At 33.3% G+C, this 24,796-nt stretch overlaps 1 protein-coding gene and 2 pseudogenes across 2 annotated transcripts in view; 2 read left to right on the top strand and 1 right to left on the bottom strand.

Annotated features, from left to right (window-relative positions):
• Window positions 1–24,796, bottom strand: part of LOC9303984 (uncharacterized protein At4g19900) — a 65,636-nt gene that overhangs the window by 19,371 nt on the left and 21,469 nt on the right. The window lies entirely within an intron of this gene.
• On the top strand, window positions 4,346–5,519 carry LOC9306032 (annotated as a pseudogene).
• LOC110226487 lies at window positions 10,497–12,819 on the top strand (annotated as a pseudogene).

Genomic DNA, 24,796 nt, shown 5'->3' with positions numbered 1-24,796 from the left:
TGTTTTTTTAATATTTAAGTTGGTCACTCCGGTCAAACTGGTCAATCCGGATTCGGGCGAAAAGTGTACCGGAAAAAAATGTTCGTGATGTTGGCGATATGACTACATATAGTTCGTATATGTGGGCATGCGATACATATAGTTTGTGTAGTTAGGGATACATTTTTAAACTTCGGATGTGTCACCATGTATTGTAGCATACTTCGTGTAGCTAGCTATCTTTTTTCCTTAAAATTTGACAATTCTTCGTGCCAGAATTTTTGGAAACTAAGAGCATCTCAAACGCTGAGATACCTTTCTAGTTTGGAAAAATCATTGTCATCTACACGAATTATACGCCAACACATCACCACACATGCAGACTATTTTAATGTCTCGCTAACTAGTTTCTAGTTTAATGTGTTGGCAATGATTTTTCCTTCTAGTTTCTCATTTATAATATTTTAATTATTTTGATTTTTTATTTATATTTTAAATGACAATTAATAATATTGGCCAATCAAAATAAAGTCACATGTAAAATGGGAATCTCATAGTTTCGCTGCATAGAAACGTATCTCATTCTCTATCATGCTTTTTCATTAATTTCTATTATTTAAATCATAAAAAAATTTGCTAGACACTACCGATGGAGATGTTCTAAGAGCATCCACATCGGTCACAAACCCAATTGAGTGTCTGATAAATAAAATAATATTATTTTTTATTATTTATTTATTTATTTAAACCAATAAAAAAAGATAACTATAGAAATGAGTGTTTAGGAATTTTTCATTTGAGAAACTCTGTCATCTCTCCTCTTTTTTTAATTGTTTATTTTGTTTGATTGTGGAGTTTCTCACCTAAACACTCCCAATAAAAAATGTCTAAAGATCTAACCAAACTTTAGTATTCATCCCCAAGCCTATAGTTTTTTTAAAATCCGATGTTAGGAAGGAATTTTGCATCCATAATGTTTCGCCATCTATATGAGAATCTATTGGATTTTTGGATTTGGAGCGGATCTCTATAGCAGTAGAATCTTCCCCATAAAACTCGACTGAGAAGGGAGTTCAAGAATTTGATAACATGCAAGAGCTATTTGCCTTTTTCATGTATCAATCAATTATCAATTTTTATTCATTTTAAACTTTTAATTTCATGCAAATTAAAATCATATATATATATACCATAACAATATTAAACAACCGTTAAATTTTAGTGACGTAAATTTTACATTATTACGTGTGAGACAGCGTTGTTTATTTATTTATTATTTGATTTTTATTTTTTTTTATCTTCTTCATCAGTGTTGTTTTGATGATAACGTAAAATTAAAAGACAACACTGAAACGACGTGATGATTAAATCGGTAGCTGCAGCATTACCAACTTATGTTATGTCGTGCTTCAGATTACCAAAAACAATTACTTCAAAACTCACTAGTACGGTTGCTAATTTTTGGTGGAGCTCGAATGGGGATTCTAGAGGTATGCATTAGATGGCTTGGAATAAATTGTGCAACAGTAAATCGGAAGGGGGATTAGGATTTAGTAATGTAGACGATTTTAATTCAGCATTATTAGCAAAACAACTATGGCGTTAGATTACAGTTCTAGATTCCTTTTTTGCAAAGGTTTTTAAAGGGCGGTATTTTCGAAAATTCAATCATTTGGAAAATATAAAAGCATACTCTCAGTCATATGGATGGAGGAGTATATGGAGGAGTATATGTTCTGCTAGATCTCTGGTTAATAAATGACTTATTAAAAGAGTCGGATCTGGGACTTCCATCTCCGTTTGGGAGGACCCCTGGATTCCAGCTCAATTCCCGAGACCAGCAAAAAGTAATGGGTCTTTAGTTGACCCATCTTTAAAAGTTATCAATCTTATAGATAGTCGGTCGAATTTCTAGAATATTGATCTCATACTGGCGATCTTTGATCCAGAAGATGTCGCGCTAATAAGTGCCCTACCTGTGGGTGCGCCAACTAAGGCAGATACTCTGGGTTGGCATTTTACAAAATCAGGAAAATATACAGTTAAATCTGGTTATCATACCACACGGATAGGAAAATCGGAGACCAATGTACTTTTTATGGACCTAGACATCACATCGCTAAAAGCACATTCTTGGAAAGTACAGTGTCCACCTAAGATACGCCATTTTTTGTGGCAAATTTTAACGGGTTGTGTACCGGTTACAGAAATTTGCGAAAAAGAGGAATTGATTGTGACACAGGACGTGCCCAGTGTGGTGCATCAGAGGAAACGATCAATCATACACTCTTTTAGTGCCACCCGGCACGACAGATTTGGGCGCTTTCACAGATTCCTACGGTCATGGGGATTTTTCCCACGGACTCTATTTTTACGAATTTGGATCACTTATTTTGGAGAATACCTTCAGAATTCATAAGCTTTCCCATGGATTATATGGTATATTTGGAAAGCAAGAAATGAAAAATTATTTGAAAATATAGACAATGACCCGTTAGAGGTATTACGGCTAGCGGAAAAAGATGCACAATTGTGGCAGTCAGCTCAAATAGAGCTTATTAATGAAAATCAAGGTTCTATGGATTCGGTGACTCGATCTCGAGTGAGGGATGCTTCACTTGAATCGAATTATTCGGGATACCGTTGTTTTGTGGATGGATCATGAAAAGAAAGTGATAAGTTCTCTGGTACGGGATGGTTATGTACATCATCACGTGGAGAACCGCCAACCATGAGTGTTGTAAACCTCCGTAGACGTCTATCTCCACTACATGCAGAAGTCGAGGCCATTCTCTGGGCGATGAAGTGTATGATTGGTGCAGATAATCAAGAGGTAGCATTCTTTACATACTGTTCAGACCTGGTGAAGATGGTGTCTTCCCCAACCGAATGGCCGGCGTTTTCAGTGTATTTGGAGGAATTTCAGAGTGACAAGGAAGAATTTTCAAGCTTCTCTTTATCTTTAATCTCTCGTAGTGCTAATGTAAAAGCGGATAATCTGGCACGAAAAGTACATATAGAACCGCTTCATATCACATTTGTAAACAACATTCCTCCTGAATGGTTCTTTTGAGAGTTAAGTAATTTTGGTTGACAAAAAAAAAACACTAAAACGATGTTGATTTACGGCTTATAATTAATCTACATATACATTTTTACAGGGGTTTTTTGCTTTAATTCATTTGGATCCGGGTTTTACCCGGTTTTACCCTATTCGGATCTAGAATAAGAGATTTTAGGAATGTTGTAATAAAAAAAATCGCCAATTATGACTACAATTACTCTTATATTTCGGTTTAATCTTATTTCCTAAACTAATTGCCACATTAATCGGCTCTATTCCTTTTTTTTTCTCTAGATGATTTTCAAATCTTTACACTATCTAAACTAATTACTTGAGATGGAAACTACTAAAAATCAAGGTATTGAAATATTATCTAAACATTCTCGATTTTGATATAAAAATCTAACTAATTACTACAAAATATTGTTGTTTCCTTATCTACTAAATATAATTTTCCTAAACTAATTACTACTAAATACGCCTATTTGTATTAATGATCTAATTAATGCATATTTGGCATTTAATTCAAAAGATTTGAGTTTTTTAAAAAGAAAATATTAACAAACGATCCAAATTTGTTTCCGAGAATATCGAAACAAATCTTTCTAAGCTATCATTTTTTAAATCAGCAAAATCTTTACACACAAATAAATAGCATTTATTTCGTTTTATATCGTACATTTCAGTTTTGGTATTTACTTGAAATCGCAAATCTTATAGTTTAATTTAGATTCTTTATCTAAATATACTCATTATCAGTTGCCGAATATATTGTTTAACAAAAACTATGTTTTGTACACTATTTTATAGAAACAAATTAAAAAAATAGAAATTGCATAACATAATGGCACCCCTTATTATTCGCATATTCCTTTTTTTAAACTAATTAATTTTCATTAATTCGTAATTATGATATTTGCAAAGATTTTATGCTTTCTCACCTATATTTTCTCCATATCATCATCTACTATATCTATGTAAATAACTAAATATCTTTGTTAGTCTTCACAAAAAAGCATCAATTTCGGAAGCCCTAACTAATTCGATCCCTATATAAAAAAATATCGAGAACATCCATTTCCTTCAACACACGTTTCCGAGCAATATATTTGAAGCTTTTCTAGCTATCAATCCTTTTTCCTCATGAAAACATAATTATCTCTCTTTTTTTGAAACAATATAAATGGTAATGATTACGTTTTTGTTTATGTTTATATGAACTTTCATGTTTTATTATTCGTAACTATACTAAACATTTTATGTCTTGTGCAGATGATTTGGTTATGATTTGGGTTTCAGGAAATGTCAAGAGTAATGTTGAGGTTTGCAGATTTGGTTGAGAAACACAGTGAAGAACTCGCGTCTCTAGAGACTTGGGACAATGGCAAGCCTTACCAACAATCCAAGACCGTAGAGATTCCAATGTTTGCAAGATTGTTCCGTTACTATGCTGGTATCATATAAAACGAACTTAAATCTTGAGAATTCTGGTGAAATTTTCTTGCTTTTGTGTTAATTTCTGTGAATGAATATTCTTGGTTTTGCTTTGATGTGTAGGATGGGCGGATAAGATTCATGGACTAACAGTTCCAGCTGATGGAAACTATCATGTTCAAACATTGCATGAACCCATAGGTGTAGCTGGACAGATCATTCCTAGGAATTTTCCGCTTTTGATGTTTGCTTGGAAAGTTGGTCCTACTCTTGCTTGTGGTAACCATTGTCCTTAAAACTGCTGAGCAAACACCTCTCACGGCTTTCTATGTTGGCAAGCTTTTACTTGAAGTAAGATACATGCGATAAATTATCTTATTTTCTTCTCTAGGAAAAGAAAACTTTTATGAGTAACAATGTTTCTTGTGAAATTTATGATAGGTTGGTCTTCCTCCTGGTGTTTTGAATATAGTTTCTGGATTCGGTGCAACAGCAGGGATGCCCTCTCGAGTCACATGGATGTAGACAAGGTAGAGATATTTGTTTACTTGGTTTTAACTTCTTTAAGAAACTATATTATCTTACATTGTTCTTTTTTGCTTCAGCTTGCTTTTATAGGATCGACTGATACAGTCAAGTTATACTTGGATTGGCTGCCAACAGCAATCTTAAGCCGGTAACTCTGGAACTTGGAGGGAAATCACCATTCATTGTATTCGAAGATGCTGATATTGATAAGGCCGTAAAGCTTGCACACTTTGCCCTCTTCTTCAACCAGGTATTGTCAATAGTAGAATATATACCTTGAGCTAAGCTGACTCATTTTCTTAGCTGGTTCTGGAGATAGTGTTGAGTAATATTTTTGTAGGGACAATGTTGCTGAGCGGGGTCTCGGACATTTGTTTATGAGAAAGTGTATGATGAGTTTGTTGAGAAATCAAAGGCACGGGCATTGAAACGTATTTACAACGCTTTTATGATAGTTTGTAAGTCTCTTAAATAAAGTATTGATGAGCTATGATAGTTTTTTTTTCATATTTTGAACATTAACAAATTTTCTAATTTGATTAAGCTAATGTTGATTAGTGAGTGTTACCAATCGAAGTTGCATTTATGCTACGTTGGTTGCTGGAACGACGATGATTCGAGACAATTAGATCTTATAAGTGATGGTAAAGCTAAGTTGGTTTTTGTAAGTGATATTAGAGAGAGAATGGACGAGATTCTGCAAGTCATCGGGATATAAACCAATCGCATCAAGTAAAACATGGTAGTGAGCTGGTCTTGAAGTTCCCTAAGTCATTATCGAGAGAAACATTATGTGGAGTTGAGTGTAATAAAAGTGTGAGGAGTGAAGCTTTCTGAAAATAAATTCAGTTTTTTTTTTTTCTAAACTTATTGTTATTCTTGCATTAGCACACATAATTTATAAGATATTTAAACTTTATACTACGGGTGAAATCCTAGAATTGACGGGTTTGGTTCGATAATAATACGAGACAGTATACTATGGGTGAAATCCTAAAATTAACAATAAGAATATAATTGTACAATCTTAAACACTAAACAAAACAAAAAGTATTAACAAAACAAATACAACTTAAAATTTAATATTTGTTTAAACGCATCTCGATTCTTTTATAAGAAGTTTACACATTATAAATATTTAAACTTTATACTATGGGTGAAATCTTAGAATTGACGGGATTGGATCGATATTAATACATGATGATATACTACGGGTGAAATCCTAGAATTAATAATCAAAATACAATTATACAATCTGAAACACTAAACAAAATAAACAATATTAACAAAACAAATACAACTTAAAATTTCAAAATTTTAGTTATAAAATATCGTTTGTGGTGTACTATACATTTAAATCAAATAAAACAATAGCATATATTTATAGATCATCCTGAAAAAAAAATTTGTTTAAGAAAAATATAGGCCCGCGGTGTACCGCGTATCAATATATACATTTAAATTAATAAAAAATTCATATATGTCAAATAAAATATTTAAATTAATAATTAAAAAAATCAAATAATATTTAGGCCCGCGGTGTACCGCGGGTTAACATCTAGTTCTAAAAATAAAAATGCAATAGGAATCATATGGTTGGAACGGGTGAGTTATCCTTCTTTTTAAACCGGCCGGTTCATGAATTATAAGGAAATGCTCTCTTCTTCTCGTTGAATAATTAATTAAAGGAAGTGCTTCTGTAACCACGTTAGGGAGATGATCAAGAAGATTCAAACACGTTACCTCTAGGCTGCCCTTCACCCATTTTTGTGAATCATTTGTATTGGACTTCAAATTTTCAAAACTCATTTTGTGCAAATAGTTTTTTTTTTTAGGCCCCATAATTAAAAAATATACTTAAGAGAGGCTTCAAAATTAACAAAAAAGCTCCATAATTAGCAAAAAGCCTTATAATTAGCAAAAAAATTCTATTATTAGCAAACAATTTTTTAAAATTAAGAAAAATTGTTAAATAAAAATTATAAATGCCCCATAATTAATAAAAAAAAATTTAGCAGTATTCTACTTTTTTAAAAAACCTCAAATTATTTTTTCGTATTCGGCCCCGAATTTTACCGGACCGGCACTGGTTACCTCCATCACCGAAGAAGATAACACGTTACCTTCAATACATAGTCCAGGGCTACTATACGTCCAATCTCATAAACATAATATTATTTCTTGTTTGAAAAGTATTCACGTGATAAATCGAATATGCTCTGCTTTCCCACGTGGAGTCATGGCAATCGGAAACATCAAAAAAAAAAAATTGTCCTAATTATTAAATTTTTATTCTCCACATGTCATTTATAGATACAGTTTAAAGTTTTTATACACATATTATTTTATTAACTAGTATTTGTTAATCAATAAATTAAAATCGTAGAAATAAAACTAATTTTTTATCAAACATCTTTATTACAAATACAAAAACATTTATTTTAAGACAAAAATTTAGTATAAAACGATCTTACATAACAAAGAAAGGTTCTTTTCAAACATAAGTTACCAAAAATTGATACGAGACACTCAAGTTGACATGTGTTTTTTTTTCTTTTGGCAAGTACATGTTATTAATTTTTGAAATGAAATACAAATTTTCCTCTTTTAAATTTAGTTATATTTATATTAAAATAAATAAAATTTAAATATTAAATACTTAATATATACATATTATTAATAAAAATAATAGTTGTTATTGTATTTATTTGATCATATTAATAAAAAAAGGAATTATAAAGAAAACAAATACTTAAAAATTTTCATTGAGGCCTCTCAAGCCATCACTTTAGCATTTTCAAGCTTTTACTAAAGCCTCTACCTTTAAAGGTTCCTGTTGTAATTCTCACTTCTAACCTCATTGAGGTTAGTTCACTCTTTCTTTATGTCTCTCTCTCATGATCACACTATGTTCTTGTTCTTGCTTAGAGAGGACACAAGAAACGTTTTTACTTTCAAAACTACATTGATAATCAACTTGGATACATTCTTACAACACAACACACACATAGATATAGTGGTTTGTCTCCACTCCACTCACTTAGACTCTAGACCATACTTTCTACTAACAACTCTTCTTTCTCTTTAAGACATTATTCAACATTGTGATCCCACTCTCACTTGTCATTTTGTCCACTTCTCTTACTTTATTCAAAGACATTATTCAAAGATTGAACCCACTTCTCTTATTGACTTTTCTTCTTCCTTCAATCACGAGCCTTTCTTCTTAGCTTTTGGTTCTTCTCTTTTCTTCATCTTCTTCTTCTCACTAAAGCTTTCTCTTTGTTGCAGGTTTAATCAAGAACTCAAATCTCAACAGTTCCAAAGGAGAAAAGACTGAAGCCCAAGATAAATGGAAGAAGCCCAGGCCACCCAAATGTCACTCTTTCTCCGTTTCTCGATATCATAGTGTTGTGACGCATACATGTGCTCACGAAATCTAAACGAACAACTGAGTTGATAGTTTGATACCATTGGTTTTTTATTGATATGATAAAACTTTTTAAAATAGAGGAAGTGTCTTTAGTTATATCGAAATTCGACATTAAAGACCTAAAAAGGCGATTTCTCTCTCCTGATGCGATTTTCTGGCGATTAGATCTATCCCTAACCCTAGTTGCCGCCGTCGGCCGGCCACACGCCGGTGGACTAGAATTGATCGATGCCGAAGAAAAAGAAGAAGCCCTCTCGTTCGATTCAAGTTCGCCCATGCTCAAAGTTTGGTCGTGTCTTGGCTTCCTCTTTGGGTTCGACTTCTCTTCCTCCATCGCCCCCGCCCTCCGATTTGATTTCTGCAGCTCAGCCTGATTCGTCCTCCGTCGACTCCTCTCCGCAAGATGCGCTTAGTGGAGACCTTCCTGTGGCTTCTGGTTCTTTGAATGGCTCGGGTGTCCTCAAGCCTGACCAGATTCTTCTCTCCTCGTGTTTTCCAGTTGAGGCTGGGTGCTCCATCCAAAAGCTTCCTGAAACACTCGCGGCCGTGACTCCTGTTGCTGACTCAGTGTGCGAGATTTCCTCCACTGCTCTCAACGCCTCTTTACCAGGAAGTTCGTCATCTTCTAGAGCAATTCTGGATAACACTACAGTCTCAGTGCCTAACTCTGTTCCATCGTACGCGGATGCTACCAAAGCTCAAGCTTCAGATCGACCTTGGGCCACGAAGTTTAAAGCTTCTCTAAGGAATCTTAAGCAGATGGATCCCCCATCTTTCTTGGATGATGGAACCCCTGTTGTGGTGGCTCCTCCGTCGGTGCTTTTGAAGACGGCGGCGATGTGGAAAGGCCATCTTGTTGCCCAATTCCACGGTCTCTGTCCGCCTTCGACGAAAATCTTCAATGATCTAAACCCAATTTGGGGTCGATTTGGTACCATTACTGTGAGAATAATCTCCGAAACGGCGGCTCTCATTTTCATTCCATCTTCTGCGACTCGACAATGGGTAGTTGATATTGGATTTTGGCAAGCCGGGAATTGTTCATGCACGGTATATCCTTGGTCTCCTGAAGGCCTCCTCGAGTTTGAAGAACTACAATCTGCTCCAACTTGGGCTGTGCTGAAGAATGTGCCGCCTCATTTGTATTCATTGGAAGGAATTAGTGTCATTGCCAGCGGCATTGGCGAGCCACTACACACAGAAAAGTCATGGTTAGACCCGGTGAACATCGGGGTTACAAAGGTTAAGGTTGTAATCAAGCTGGATTCAACACTGCCAAGTGTAGTGGTTGTTCGTGATATTCAAGGTAATTCGGCTCGAGTAGCGGTGGAGTATCCACGTCCTCCTCCCAAATGTCTTAATTGTGGAAGATATGGCCATCTATTAAGCCGATGCCCTAAGCCACTAATGAAGAAGCTTCCTTCTAGGAAAGTTGTGTCTTCAGGCTTAAAAGAGGTATCTCATCCATCAATTATCCTTCCTTCTTCTGAGGATGGTCCTGGCTGTGGTAAGGAATCTCTTGCCACCCCAGTGGGAACCACTTCCAGAGGGAAAAGAAGGAGATCCCGGTCTAAAAAGAGATCTTCTAGTATGCCTCCTAGGATCTCAAGTTCTCTCCCTGTTGACAAAGGAAAGAAGGTTCTTGATAGCTCAACTGAAACGGGGAAGAAGTGGGTAGTGAAGGCAGTGGCTAATCGTATGGGGTCTTCCCCAAGTGAGCCGGCAGCTGCAGCAAAAAGGGGGTCTACGTCTTCTTCTTCTCCATTGTTGAAAAAGATCCCTGTTGATCCTTTTGTTTATGTTGAGCCTGATCCTGTCTCTGGTCTATCTTCACTTACTCTGCACTCTGTGAAGAGTAATGCGGTTGTTGACAAGCCTCAGGTTCTGATTGATGATGCCTCGTTTCCAATTCCACCTGGTTGGGGTGCTATGACTAAGAAGACAAGAAAGAAACTGCAAAAAATTTGGCACAATCAGATGAGATCAGGTGCTCAAGCTTTAGCACGAGGAGAGGCCTCGGGCAAAGCTGCAAGTCGTTGAAACAAGTTTTCAAACAACTTTTTTGGATAGTATGTCGATATTTTGTTGGAATATTAGAGGCTTAAATAGCCAATCTCGACAAAGAGTAGTTAGAAGCTTGATTGCTTCAAATAATCTATTGGTGGGAGGTTTTTTGGAAACGCATGTAGCAGAGGCTAATGCGGCTTCAGTTTTGGCGTCCACCCTCCCTGGTTGGCGTATGGAAAGCAACTACTGTTGCTCGGAACTAGGAAGGATCTGGTTAGTTTGGGATCCTTCAGTGTCTGTTTTGGTCTTCAAAAAATCTGAGCAAATGATTTTGTGCAGCATAAAAGTGCCTAACATCGAAAATTCTTTTGCTGCGGCTTTTGTGTACGGGAAGAACACTGCTATTGAGAGAAGCCTGCTTTGGGAGGAAATTAGCTTTCTGTCTCCTTCCTCCCCGTTGAGGGATACTCCTTGGCTCTTATTGGGAGATTACAACCAAATTGCTGCTACATCTGACCATTTTTCTGTCATCCCTTCTTCGTTTTCTCTAAGTGGTCTGGATGACTTCCAAGAGTGTCTGAGAGACAATGACCTGGTTGATATCCTAAGTCGTGGTGTGTTTTTTACTTGGTCAAACCATCAGCAACAAAACCCTATAATCAGGAAGTTGGATAGGGCATTAGGAAATATTGAGTTGTTTAACTCCTTTTCAAGTGCTGTTGCTATCTTTGACCCTCCAGGCTGCTTGGGAGGAGCAGACCTTAGTTGGCTCTAATATGTTCATGTTGGGGGAGCGTTTAAAGCACGCCAAGATCGCTTGCAGAAGATTAAATCGTCTGGGATTTGGTAACCTGCAGCAAAAAACAAGAGACGCTCTGTCCCATCTTGAGGATATTCAGACCCAGTTGCTCACTATTCCTTCAGATTTTCTGTTCAGGCAAGAACATGTGGCCAGAAAGAAATGGGATTTCTTTGCTTTGGCTTTGGAGTCCTTTTACAGACAAAAATCAAGAATAAGGTGGCTAAATGAGGGTGATGCAAATACCAGGTTTTTCCACAGAGCAGTTCTTGCTCACCAAGCCAAGAATCTCATCAAATATCTTAGCTGAAGATGACTCAAAGGTGGAGAATGTGGATCAGATAAAAGGTATGATTGTTTCTTATTACACTCACCTTTTGGGGTCTGAAAATGAGTCGACGGTTCCTATTACTGTTGAATCCATCAGAGATCTGCGCCCTTTTCGATGTGATGACACTCTAGCTGCAAAGCTGTCAGCCATTCCCTCTGATGAGGAGATTACTCTATCTGTCTTCTCTATGCCTAATAACAAGGCACCGGGCCCCGATGGCTTCCCTGTTGAATTCTATTGGGATACCTGGTCTGTAGTAAAGGGAAGCATTATCTCGGCTGTGAAAGAGTTTTTTACTACTGGTCATCTCTTGAAAAAGTTCAACACGACGGCGATTACTCTTATTCCAAAAGATACAGGGGCTGACAAGTTATCACATTTTCGACGTGTAGCTTGTTGCAACACGAACTATAAGGTTATTACTCTGATCATTTCTGCTCGTCTCAAGCTGTTTATTGCGCAGGCTGTCCAAAATAACCAAGTGGGTTTTATTAAGGGAAGAATGCTGTGTGAGAATGTTCTTCTAGCCTCTGAATTGGTGGAGGGATTCCATTTGGAGGGAGAGGTTTCTAGAGGCTGCTTACAAATTGATATCTCGAAAGCTTATGATAATGTGAATTGGGATTTCTTGATCAATATCCTTCAAGCTATGGAACTGCCTCCTATTTTCATTGGTTGGATTAAAGTTTGTATCTCTACGCCGTCCTACAATATTGCTTTCAATGGTGAGCTGATTGTTTTTTTCCAGGGAAAGAAGGGCATTAGACAAGGTGATCCCATGTCTTCTCATCTCTTTGTTCTTGTTATGGACATTCTTGCAAAGTTTCTGGATAGAGGTGCTATTAATTCCATGTTTCAACTACACCCCAAGTGTGTGGCTCCGATGATTACTCATCTCAGCTTTGCAGATGATGTTCTGGTTTTCTTTGACGGATCAGCCTCTTCTATTGCTGGAATTCTCTCTATACTTGATGATTTTAAAGCAGGTTCTGGCTTAGGTATCAACAGGCAAAAGACAGCTCTCCTCATTGATGGTGGTGATTTCAATACTTTAAGAAGTCTCTCTGCTAGGTTTGGTATTTCCCATGGGTCTCTTCCTGTGAAATATTTGGGAGTTCCCTTGATGGCTCAGAAGATGCGCCGCCAGGACTATTAACCTCTTCTTGACAGGATCAACTTCAAGTTCTTCGCTTGGACTGTTAGACACCTCTCCTTTGCTGGCAGACTTCAATTGCTTAAATCAGTGATCTTCGCCACCATTAATTTCTGGGCCTCTATATTTTTGCTGCCTAACCAATGTCTACTAAAGCTTGAACAGATGTGCAATGCTTTCTTATGGAAAGGCGCGCCCAACTCAGCCAGAGGAGCAAAGATTGCATGGGATGTGGTCTGTACGGCAAGAGAATGTGGAGGCCTTGGACTCAAACGGTTATCCTCCTGGAATAAAGTGTTTGCATTGAAGCTTATCTGGATGCTCTTCACTAAGGCTGGCTCTCTTTGGGTGTCTTGGGTAAGGATTAATCTCATTGGTACTCGTAATTTCTGGGAGTTGAATCCCTCTTCCTCAGGTAGCTGGATTTGGAGAAAGTTATGCAAACTGAGATCTTTGGCTAGACCGTTTCTGGTTTGTGAGGTGGGTTCAGGTCAGACTGCTAGTTTCTGGCACGACAACTGGACTGGGCTGGGGGCTCTTATTGACTTAACAGGCACTATTGGACCACAGGTTGTGGGCCTCCCTTTGAATTCTGTGGTTAGGGATGCTATTAGGGGTAGTGCTTGGTGGATTTCTACTAGTCGCAGTAGGAACCCTATCATTTCTCTCATTAAAGGTCTCTTGCCTGAAGTGGGAAACATGATGGTCTGTCTTGAGGATGATGTTTATTTGTGGAAACCAGACCACCATCCACCATCTCCTCATTTCTCCTCTCCAAAAACTTGGTTGGCCTTAAATCCAGCTGGTCCACCGGTTTCTTGGCATAAATCAGTGTGGTTTAAGGACCGTATTCCAAAGCATGCCTTCATATGCTGGGTTGTGGCATGGAATAGACTTCACACCCGCGATCGATTAAGGAGATGGGGACTGTCTATCTCTCCTTCTTGTGTTCTCTGCAATGGTTTTGATGAATCTAGGGAACACTTGTTCTTCGAGTGTGTGTTCAGCCAGGAAGTGTGGGTCTTCTTCACTTCAAGGGTCAACTTGAATCCTCCGGCATCTTTCATGGACTGCCTCCAGTGGGTTAATTCTGCTACCAGGGATCCAAATCTTTCTCTCATCATAAAGCTTCTCTTTCAAGCTTCTGTCTATTTAATTTGGAAAGAGCGTAATTCTCGTATTCATTCTACCACTATTAGACCTCCCGCGATAATCATCAGAGACATAAATCAGATCATGCGAGCTCGTCTTGATCCTCTTGCTCGGAACCAACGCAATGCTGCTCCAGGTTCTTCTCTTCTTTCTACTTGGTTCAGGTTCTTCCCGTAGGTTTGTCTTCTTCTTGGGCTAGGTTGGGCCTTTGGTTCTATTGTTCTATTTGCTTTGTTTTGGGCCTGTGAGCCTTTTTGGGCAATTTCTGCCTTGTAATTTGTTGGGCTTGTGTTGGCCATTTGGCTTGTAATTTTTTTAATGGAAATTTAAAATTAAAAAAAAAAAAAAAAAAAGAAATTCGACATTAATCAATCAGTCGAGTTAGCTGCCTGTTTTATAAAGTTGTAACTATAGATAGGATTTTATCGACTTTACTTCTACTTTTGTAGAAGAGACCAATTGGTTTACTAAAATATTCAGTTTGGTTCCGCTCAAATGGCCACCGATATTGTTTTAATTGATATGATTCTAACTAATTAACGAGAAATAATGCATGTTCTTAGAGCAGAAAAACAAGAAAAAATCAACGCATCTTTCAATTTGTTTTTGACAGTTTGTAAATAGAAATTGATTCACGAATCTCCATAAGTGCGTACATATTTTTGTTCTTATGGAAAAACAAGAAGGTCAACGCATCTGTCAATTTGTGTTATGTCAGTTTGTAAATAGAAATTGATTCACGAATCTCCATCAATGCATATATAATTATATATTTTTGTTTTTATAGAAAAAGTTAAGAACGTCAAGGCATCAATCAATTTGTAAACAGAAATTGATTCACGAATTTCCACCGATATAGTTTTGGGCTACTAGAAGAAAAACCAAGAAAACTACGACGTATCTTTTGATTTGTTTTTGTCAATTTGTAAATCTATCTTATTATATAAAGCTTGGTTTTCAAAGTTAGTAATTCAAGAAATCGTGATATGTGTCAAATTTTTCCATCTAAGATTTTGACATGTGTCAAATAATTTTTTTTTTTACAAAAGAAAGTAAAAAATAATTATATAAAATAATAAATTTAAGCAGTTTTAAAATGTAAAAAACTAATTATAAAGAAATTGTACATATATTTCCATAAGAGTTCTTTCCATCAATTAAACAAGAAAAAGATTTAAAATAAAAAAAAAATTAAGAAAATTATACAATCAGTTATTAATCCTATAAGAAAAAGATAGTAAATAGTCACATTTATATAAACAAATAGATTGTCTCATATTTTTACATCAAGCAAACTAATTTCTTAGCGATGTTATATCATATCAATTATAAAAAGTACTTCGAATAACGATGTTTTTCTAAAAAAAGCATGTGATATTCAGATCTAATGAATATATGGCAATTGAGGCAAATTAATAATTATGAACGGCGATATACATAGACTAGAGTTATTGTCGGAGAGGCTTGGTCTAATTTCGGAGGAAATAAAGAAGGTGGAGTAATAAGAGAAGATGAGGAAAGAGGGTAAGAGGCGGTAATAGTGGTGTTGGTGTTGATGATGGTGGTGGCGGCGGTAAATATTGATAAAGGTGGTGAGTCGGAATTAGCGAGATTCGGTATTGATGGTGGTGGTGATTGTGATAGTAGTGAGATTCAGTTGTGGTGGTGGGTCAGAGTAGTGAGACTCGGTAGTGATGCCCGACGAATGCGAGAAATGGAGATAGAAAAAAAAAGATATGGTGGTGAAGAAATCTGTCGAGAGGGAGAGAAAGAGAAAGAAAGAGGAGTTCGAACAAAAATAAGAGAAATCTAATGAGAAATGCATAAAGATTTGAGAATTAGAAAGAAGAAATTGGTAATATGGGCGTAAAATGACAAAAGTCATGTAGCAAATAGATAATGTATAGTCTGATGTTGTTTTCTTAATATTTTTTTAGTCTTAAGTTATTTAGTGTATATTATCTAATTTCTTATAAGGTTGTTTCTTTCTGTTGAGGATATTTCATACTATCAAGTAAAGTTACATGACATGGATATAGACGATCTCATATTTTCTCTTCTTTTATTGTCACAATTTTATTATGACGTCAAACGTTTTCTAAAAAAACATCTATACTTATGTAACTCAGACTATATGTTTACATATTATACATATATCGTTCATATATGTTTACGTAACTATATAGTTTTACCCTTTCTTATTGTCATAGTTTTGTTTCCGTCTTGTCCATATTGAAATTATAAGATGTAAAACACTCTTCCGATGGATGTAAATAACTTATTAAAATTCAATAATACAACATATGAACATTTATGACTTCATAACTTATAATAAACAAAAAATTATATAATTTTATAAATGGGCCAATTTTTATATTAGATGATTTAATAATTAGTATAACATAACTATAAATAATGTTTTATATTGCGCACTATGCTAATAAATCTATATTTAGAAATAATTATGCTGCATTTTCTAAAATATATATGTTTATAGAATTTTAGTTATGCTTATAAAAATATTAAGAATGATAATCTCGACCAGTAACCCGTGCAACATACGGGTCCATATCTAGTCTATACTATATAAAAGTCGAGGCTATAAGCTCCTGAGGCCGTCCACTTGGGATTTTAAACGACCAATCGTGGTTGCACATATCATTAATTAGCATTTTTAGCTATCATATTAGTTAACATTTTCTATATTAAGATATTTATGAAAAGGAAAAAACAATATATATGTAAAGAAGAGAAATGTCAAATGTTTGAAAAAAACATATGAATTTTTTTGGGTTTAAAATAAAAAGGAAAAGGCTAATAATGAAAAGGAAAAATTCTACTTAACAAAAATTAAGGAAAAAAAAGAAGAAGAAGGTTTATAAATGCTAAAGCATTGGTTTTATGTATAAATACCGTTCTATAATTTAGAATGGAATACAGAAAGAGAATAGTTTATATTCTTGAAAAAAGGAGAGCTTAAAGAAGAGGGTCTTGGTTTAAAGGATGAGTGAGATGTTATTTTTGACTCTGACAATCAAACTGAAGAAGCAGCTCAACCTCAGTTTGTAGAAACCTTTGAAGAAGAAGATCTAGGTTTTGACTTTGGGCATGGACAAGAGCTTAATGATATATCACGGATTTTACCGGTTTTAGCCGTGATTTATGTGTTAGTTTTAGAGTCTTTTTGTTGTTTCTTATGTTTTTTGAGTCTTTTCAGGTTTTTACACGTTCGAGACAAATTTGGAGAAAATGAACCATTCTGGAGCTAAACCGAGGATTTGGAGCTGAGGAGACGAATCCGGTTCGAACCAAGGCATGAGTGTCGACCGACACCCTTGGTGTCGCTCGACACCAAACATGGCCAGCAAGAAGTCTCGACGGTTTAGAGTTTTAAAGCCCGTAAAATTTACCCAGAAGATTTCCCTATTTGCAATTTTAGTCCCTGCACGTTTTTGAGACTTTATAAATAGTTTTTAGGGTTTTTCTATTTGATTATCTTATCTTTGGCTTTTGTAATTCTCTGAGCTTGAACTCTTTAAAATATAATTGGAGAGAGCTACTTCCAGAGATTTCAATACCCTGTTAGAGAGAAGATTTATTCTAAACTCTTTTCTTCTTTTAATTTCTTATTCTACAATTTATGCAACATGTTTTCTGTTTCATTAATCATGTCTGAGTAATCTCCCTGTTAGGTTTAGGGATTCTCATTAGGGATTTAGATGAACTAGTAAATCGATTTCATGTTAGGATTAATCCATAAGGTTCTTCACCTAGGCTATTTTTAATGCTAGTTTCTAGAGTAGCTAACTAGAACTTGATCATAGGATAATAGGTATTTGATCCGAGAGGGCACCTGTTACTGGAACTACCTTAGATGAGCAAATATTTCTAGATGCATCGAGAGTTGTTCTAGGAGAATTTGTGAACATATCAAACTTGAGTTTAATGCTAGTCTAGATCTAGGAATTCGCATCGAGAGGTGGAATTACTGATATTAGATTAGTTAGTTAGCGCATCGAGAGGTAGTTAGCTATTCATTAGTGTTTTGAGTTCTAGAACGGTTCGTTAAATAATCCTAATTAATTTGCTAGATTTACTATTAGTTTATTTTCTGAGAATTTTCCTAAACCTGACGCTTTAATCTATTGATCTTTTCACCTGATAATATTGCTTGCTACAGTTTTATTTTAATTCTAATTATTTTATTTAGCATAATTTCGAGACTTATAACTTATTGTGTGAACAAAAAAACTTTGTGGAATTTGACCCTTAAGTGCTGCAATTGATCTCTTATTTGAGAGAGTACGCTTTAGGATTCAATTTGACCTATATCATTTAACTTTATCTATGAAGAAGCAGTTCCATCTCAGCTTGGAGATTTTTTTTTTTTTTGAAACAAAAGCTTGGAGAAGTTGTTCCATTCTACGGGTTGTCGCGCTTATTGGTTGAGAACGATGTTAGCTTTGACTTTGATAATCAAATAGTGATGTCGTCGGTGAGAATGACATGTGAACTATTTGTTTGGAAGAGTTTGACTATGGAACAACCGAACAAGTATTGTGACTTTACCGTGTGGACACGAGTTTGACGAGGAGTGTTATAGAGTAGTGTGTGAGAAGTCATGCCTGTCCATTGTGTCAACCAATCTCGATTTGCTATTTTACAAAAATCTAAAATATAGAAAATTAGTAGAATCTTAAAAAAGTTAAGTAGAGATTTTATTGGGATTTTAATCGACCTATCTCGATTTGCCATCTCACTAATTAACATTTTTTGTCATCTCATTAATTAACATTTTTTAAATTCTACTATTTTCTATATTAATATTTATAAAAAGGAAAGAAAAAATAATATACATGTAAAGAAGAAAATTGTAAACTTTTTAAAAACAACTTATGAAAATAAGAAAATGTCAAATTTAGTTATTAGTATATATAAAAAATAATTTCATAATTCGAGTTAAGAAAATTTGAACAAGTTAAATGTAAACTTCTTGAAAACATCATATGAGAATAAGAAAAATCTCAAATTTAGTCAGGAGAATATATAAAAAAGAATTCATAATTAGAATTAGTAAAATTCCCTCATTCTTAAATAATGTAGTTAATTGGAATTGGAAAGATCTTAAAAGACAAAAAAATTATTCAAAACATTATAAGAAAAAAGTCAAATTTAGTTATTTGTGCATTTTTTTTTTTGACAACTTGTTATTAGTACATATAAAATGCATTTCATACTTAGAATTAGGAAAATTTAAAGAAGAAAAATGTAAACTTCTTCAAAACATCATAAGAAAAATCTCAAATTTAGTTATTAGAATATATAAAAAAATAATTTCATAATTAGAATTAGAAAAATTTCATGATTCTTAAATAATGTAGTTAATTGGAATTGGAAAAAGCTTAGAAAACAGGAAAGTTATGAAATAATTTATGTAAAAGCTTTTTTTTTTTAACTTAATATTAGATGAAGAAATATTCTTAATTCTAAGGAAGTGATTGAGGGTATTTTAGAAAACTTTTGTCGGATATTAGTGTTAATAGGAAAGTATTATAATTTATAACAAAAATGCCAAATTTAGTTATTAGTATATATAAAAAAAACAGTTCATAATTAGCATTAGGAAAAGAAAAATTTAAACTTCTTCAAAACACCACATGAAAAATAAGAAAAATCTCAAATTTAGTTATTAGAATATATAACTGGTAGAAATTTGAAGTTGTTTGAACAAAATGAAAGATCATTTTATCACTTTGTGGCGCTTAAAATAATTACAAAATATATTTGTTAGAAAACATATTGAAAATATTTTATTGTGTAAAACAATGTAATAAAAAATTAAACGAAATTGTTTTTGGCAAGTAATTATCTTGATTTGGAATAGTATCTTTTTATGATGGCATAAAAATTTCTAAACATATAAAGAGTCCCCATTTTGATTAAAATCTATATTAACTATGGCATAAAAATGATAATGAAGATAGTAACACCAATATGATATGACTTCAACTTCCCAATTAGTACCAATAGAGGCTAATAAATCAAAATGATTAAAAATACAAATATATTATAACACATAAATTATTGACAATTGTTAATCAACTACATTTTAAATTTATGTTATAGTTTTCTTAGTTGTGTATTTGAAATAGAATTATAGGCTCAATAGTAATTTAAGAAAATTTAGAGACTCAAACGCTATAATACATCATATTTCTAATACGTTTTATACTAAAGTTATTCTATACTAAAATTATCTTCAAAACTTTTTTTTTACTATAACAAATTAAGTTTTAAACAACATTAATGATACTAAAACTATAAATAAATGAACATTTATGTTAGAAATAATAAAAGAAAAACATTATACTCCCTCTGTTTCGTTTTAGTTGTCGTTTAAGGTTTTTTCACACAAATTAAGAAAAGCATTAAATTTTATGTTTTACCCTTTATTAATATATTTTATAAAAAAATTTCATTGGCCAAAACATTAAAACAGTAGGGATAAAACTGAAATTTTCACCAAACATTTGCATTGAAAACCTAAAATGACAACTATTATGAAACAAAATTTAAATCCTAAAACGACAACTAAACTGAAACGAAGGGAGTGGTATTTTTGCATTACTGTATGTCAATGTATATTTATATAAATGAAAATTAAGGCCAAAAATATATTAAACTAATCAATAAAAACAAGCGGAGGTTACTAACCTAGTCTATACTATATAAAAGTCGAGGCTATAAGCTCCTGAGGCCGTCCACCTAAGATTTTAAACGACGAAACGCGATTAGCTACTTCATCGGTTAACAATTTTATACACCCCGTTAATTAACATATTTTGAAACTTTCTATATTAAAATATTATTAATAAAAGAAGAAAGAATACAAGATATATGAAATAAAATAGTAAACTTAAAAATAAAAATATGGAATCTATGTAATTATAATTATGTAATATTAAGCTCAATCCCATAAAATATTTAAAATATATATATGGAATCTAATATTAAAAATATTAAGCCCAATCCCCTAAAATAAATAAATTAAATCCCATAAAATAAATAAATTAACTGTTGGATTATTCTTAAAATGGTCCAAACTATTCCCAACGTTTACCACATGAGATTTAAACGACCAATCATCGTTCGCCATCTGATTAGGTAATATTTTTGAAATTGTTAATTTTTCTATTTTTAGATTTTTCTAAAATAGAAAATTTACAAAAAATAAAATACATGTAAATTTTTCTTTTCTATTTAGTTGTACATATCATCTTACAATAGAAAACTTAGATCTTACACCGTCTTTTAGTTTTATATAAATACTTTGGTACTCACTTTCAAATTAAAATTAATTATTGCTTTTTGTTTGGTTCATAATTTTTTTTGGCTATACATATTAATGAATGGTGTTTACCTGCGATTACAGGTTTTGTGTATGGAAGTAATGCATGGCAATTTGATTGGTGTTTCTGGACAAACGACTGGAGGGTTTAATTTGTTTCATCTGATCATTAGATAATCTCTAATATATTTCTAATATGTGCTTTTTATTCATACATTTTATAATTTTTGGGTGTACCAATACTGTTTTCATATATATTTTTTTAACGAACGATTGGATGTATTTCAGGGTTGATGCCATATGTGAATAAGTGATCAGTTTTATATTTCTTTATTTGGGCCATCACTCTTAACTTAACTAGGTGAATTTCTTCTCTAGATCAAAAACTTATTATCAGTTTAATTTAATAGTATATTTATTAGGGTGAATATAATTATGAAAATTTAGAGAATTTATGCATGAAAATTTGGATCCTATGTCAACCGATAAAACATGTGATCATATTATAGCTTTATATGTACCGATTTAATATTTTTAATTTCTTACATGGTTTCCCTGTTTTTTTTTCCACTAACCAATTTGTTTAATTGGAAAGTTCAGTTTCTATTATTGAGAAGCTAATATCTCATCGATGGTTTGGTATGTTACAGTTTGTTGGGAAGAAATTTTTTTTTGTAATTTATTGTTCTGGTTAATGGAATTGGATTCCTCCGATGGATATGTGATGATGTACAAACTTTTATTTCTTATATATACTATGATTAGGTTTTCAAAATATCACAATATTTTCAGAGAAAACAAATGTTTTCATGATGGACGCAAGTGCACGAGTAATTTCTAGAAATTTTTAGTAAAACTTCTTTTCGTAAAACTTTTATGGGACTAAGAATATTTTTGAAGCTGTACACATAAGCTTTTAAACAACTAATCGTGATTAGCCATCTTGCTATAAGCTTCTAAAAACGTCCATGTGGGATTGAAAAAGACGAATCACGATTAGCCATCTCACCAATTAATATTTTTAGCCATCACATTAATTAACATTTTAAAATTTTATTTTTTCTATATTAAGATATGTATGAATAGAATATATATATATATATATAATAGAAATGTAAAACTTAAAAAAAAGATATAGAAATAAGAAAAATGTAAAATTAGTTATTAAATTATATTTAGAAAAATATCATTATTAGTTTCACTATGTAAGCTTCCAAATAAATTAGGTGAATATCCTAATTCTAAAATAATGTAGTTAATAGGCATTGGAAAAAAATTAAAAAAATAAAACAAATTATAACATAATTTATATTAAAAACACATATTAACTTAGTCTTAGACTAAAAAAAGTTCCTAATTCTAAGTTAGTAGTCTCATTCCCAACTAATCATCAATAACTAAAATATTATTTTATCATTCCAAAAACCTGGTAACATATTGTTAATAATATGAAAATTTGCTATGAGATTATATGTTAAAAAAAAAGAGAGAGATTATATGTTAAATTCCAAAATACAATTAAATGTTAAATTGTCCATATATGTTAAATCGCTCAAATAATTTTTTAAAGGAAACTTTTCAAATATTCAAAAACCTAAAAACATGTTAATGTTAGTATAAGAATTTTTAAGTTTTTGTTTTTTAAAAAAGGGAAAATAATGCTAAAAGATGAAGAAAAATACGACTATAACAACAAAATGAAAAAAAATTCAATTAACAACACCACGAAAAATAAGTTAATGATGTTCGAAAAAACTTCTAAATTAGAAATTCTAAATTGATAATCAATTGATCTAGCTTAACCGAATCTTTTTTTTTTGGGTTTTCCTGTTAAACAGAAATAGAAAGCAAACACCCAAGAGACTAACGATTTTAAAGCAAGAAACTGATATAATTCAGAACTTCTTAGCAAAAAAAATAATAATAATTCAGAACATGGCGTTCATGGATTCATGATAGCAGAAAACAAAATCACTAAACATGGATATGATTCAGTACTGTCCAACTCAAAATTCAAATTAAAATTTTCAAAGTATCAACTTCTATGTGATACACCGTAAAACATTAATCTTCGTTGAATTTGAGAAATTAAGCAAGTATTATGTTGTTTACATCAATTTATGTTGATTAATGAGTAATGACACTTTCTTATCTAAATTATTTCAGCCAGTTTATCAAATACTTTGAGTGCATAAACTAACCTAAAATCATATTTTAGATGGCCAATCAAGATTAAGATCAACAATAGATGACAACATATTATCAAGAATTCATGAATTATATTCCTCTTCAAAAGTTTAAATTTATTTGGTGACGTACCCAGCCATGGAAACAAAACTTAAGCAAATAGATGAAGAATAAAATAATAAGTAAATAACCAAATCCTAAAAGCACAGATTCAAAAATATTTTCTAAGATTGTATATTCGTTTCCCCAGCTTTACAATTTCCAAAAGCTTCAAAATAATGAAAAATAGGTCTATGTAAGTAAGTTGAGCATGAAATTTTATGAAGGATATAAATCTAAACAAGAGGTTCTAGAAAACGGGTCATCACAAAAAAGAAATACAAATCCGGTTAGGGACTGATCAGTCCTAGATGTGATCCGATTGGTCCATATATCTTTCTTCTTTGCTCGTAGCTTTTGGACCGATCGATAGAATGGATGGACCAATCGATATAGTATTATTCTTCGTCTTTTGCTTTTAAAAATTCAAAACGTCTAAAATATAGGTGTAAAAAAGTTTCTAAATTCTAAAATAGTGGTTAATTTTATGTAGAAATAGCCATCTAAAATTGATTATGGAACATAGATACTTGAAAGATCAAAACGTTGTGGAAGTCGAAACTAACACAATAGAGATTTGTCTAGGGTTTTAATTTAGGGATACGATAAATGTGAATTCTCAAAGAACAACAGAAACAATTGTAACCAAAGATGGTGTTCTTGATATTATTAAGAAAAAGATGACTTTGATCGTACAAGAGTTTGATCGTAAAAGAAAAAGGTGTTTGTGCTGTGAGAGCTTTGCGTAGTGTAAATTCTAGAGCGATATTTCCTTGTCCTTTTTTGTGAAGACCTTGAGTCGCTTTATATAGGGATAGTAAACCGCCTCTCCACCGATATTCTCGGAAGATTTCCATTTTCCTTGGAGTCGGCTTAGAATATTGCGGATAAGGATACTTTCCTTATTCTTCGGAGGCTTTTGGAAGATTTCCTGATTTGCAAAGATCCTTCAAGATTATTCCTTATCATTTCCGAGTATCTCGAAAATGATCCCTCTTTTTCGGAAATGATGCCGTTCTATTCGGAAGTGATACTATGGAAGTGAATTTTTAACCAAGTCTTTGCCTCGGGTGACTCTGAAGATTTCACCTCGGGTGACTCTGAAGATTTCACCTCGGGTAACTCTGATGACTTCACCTCGGGTGACACTGAAGACTTCGCCTCGGGTGACTTTGCAGACTTCGCCTCGCGGTGACTCTGAAGACTTCGCCTCTGGGTGACTGAGGACTTCACCTCGGGTGATTGGTGTGATTGGTTCGGGACAGGGCGCCTGAGTGGCCTG

Source organism: Arabidopsis lyrata (assembly GCF_000004255.2).
Source record: "Arabidopsis lyrata subsp. lyrata unplaced genomic scaffold ARALYscaffold_7, whole genome shotgun sequence".
NCBI lineage: Eukaryota > Viridiplantae > Streptophyta > Magnoliopsida > Brassicales > Brassicaceae > Arabidopsis > Arabidopsis lyrata.
The sequence above is the reverse complement of the archived record's forward strand: the minus strand, read 5'-3'. Positions and strand labels throughout refer to the sequence as shown.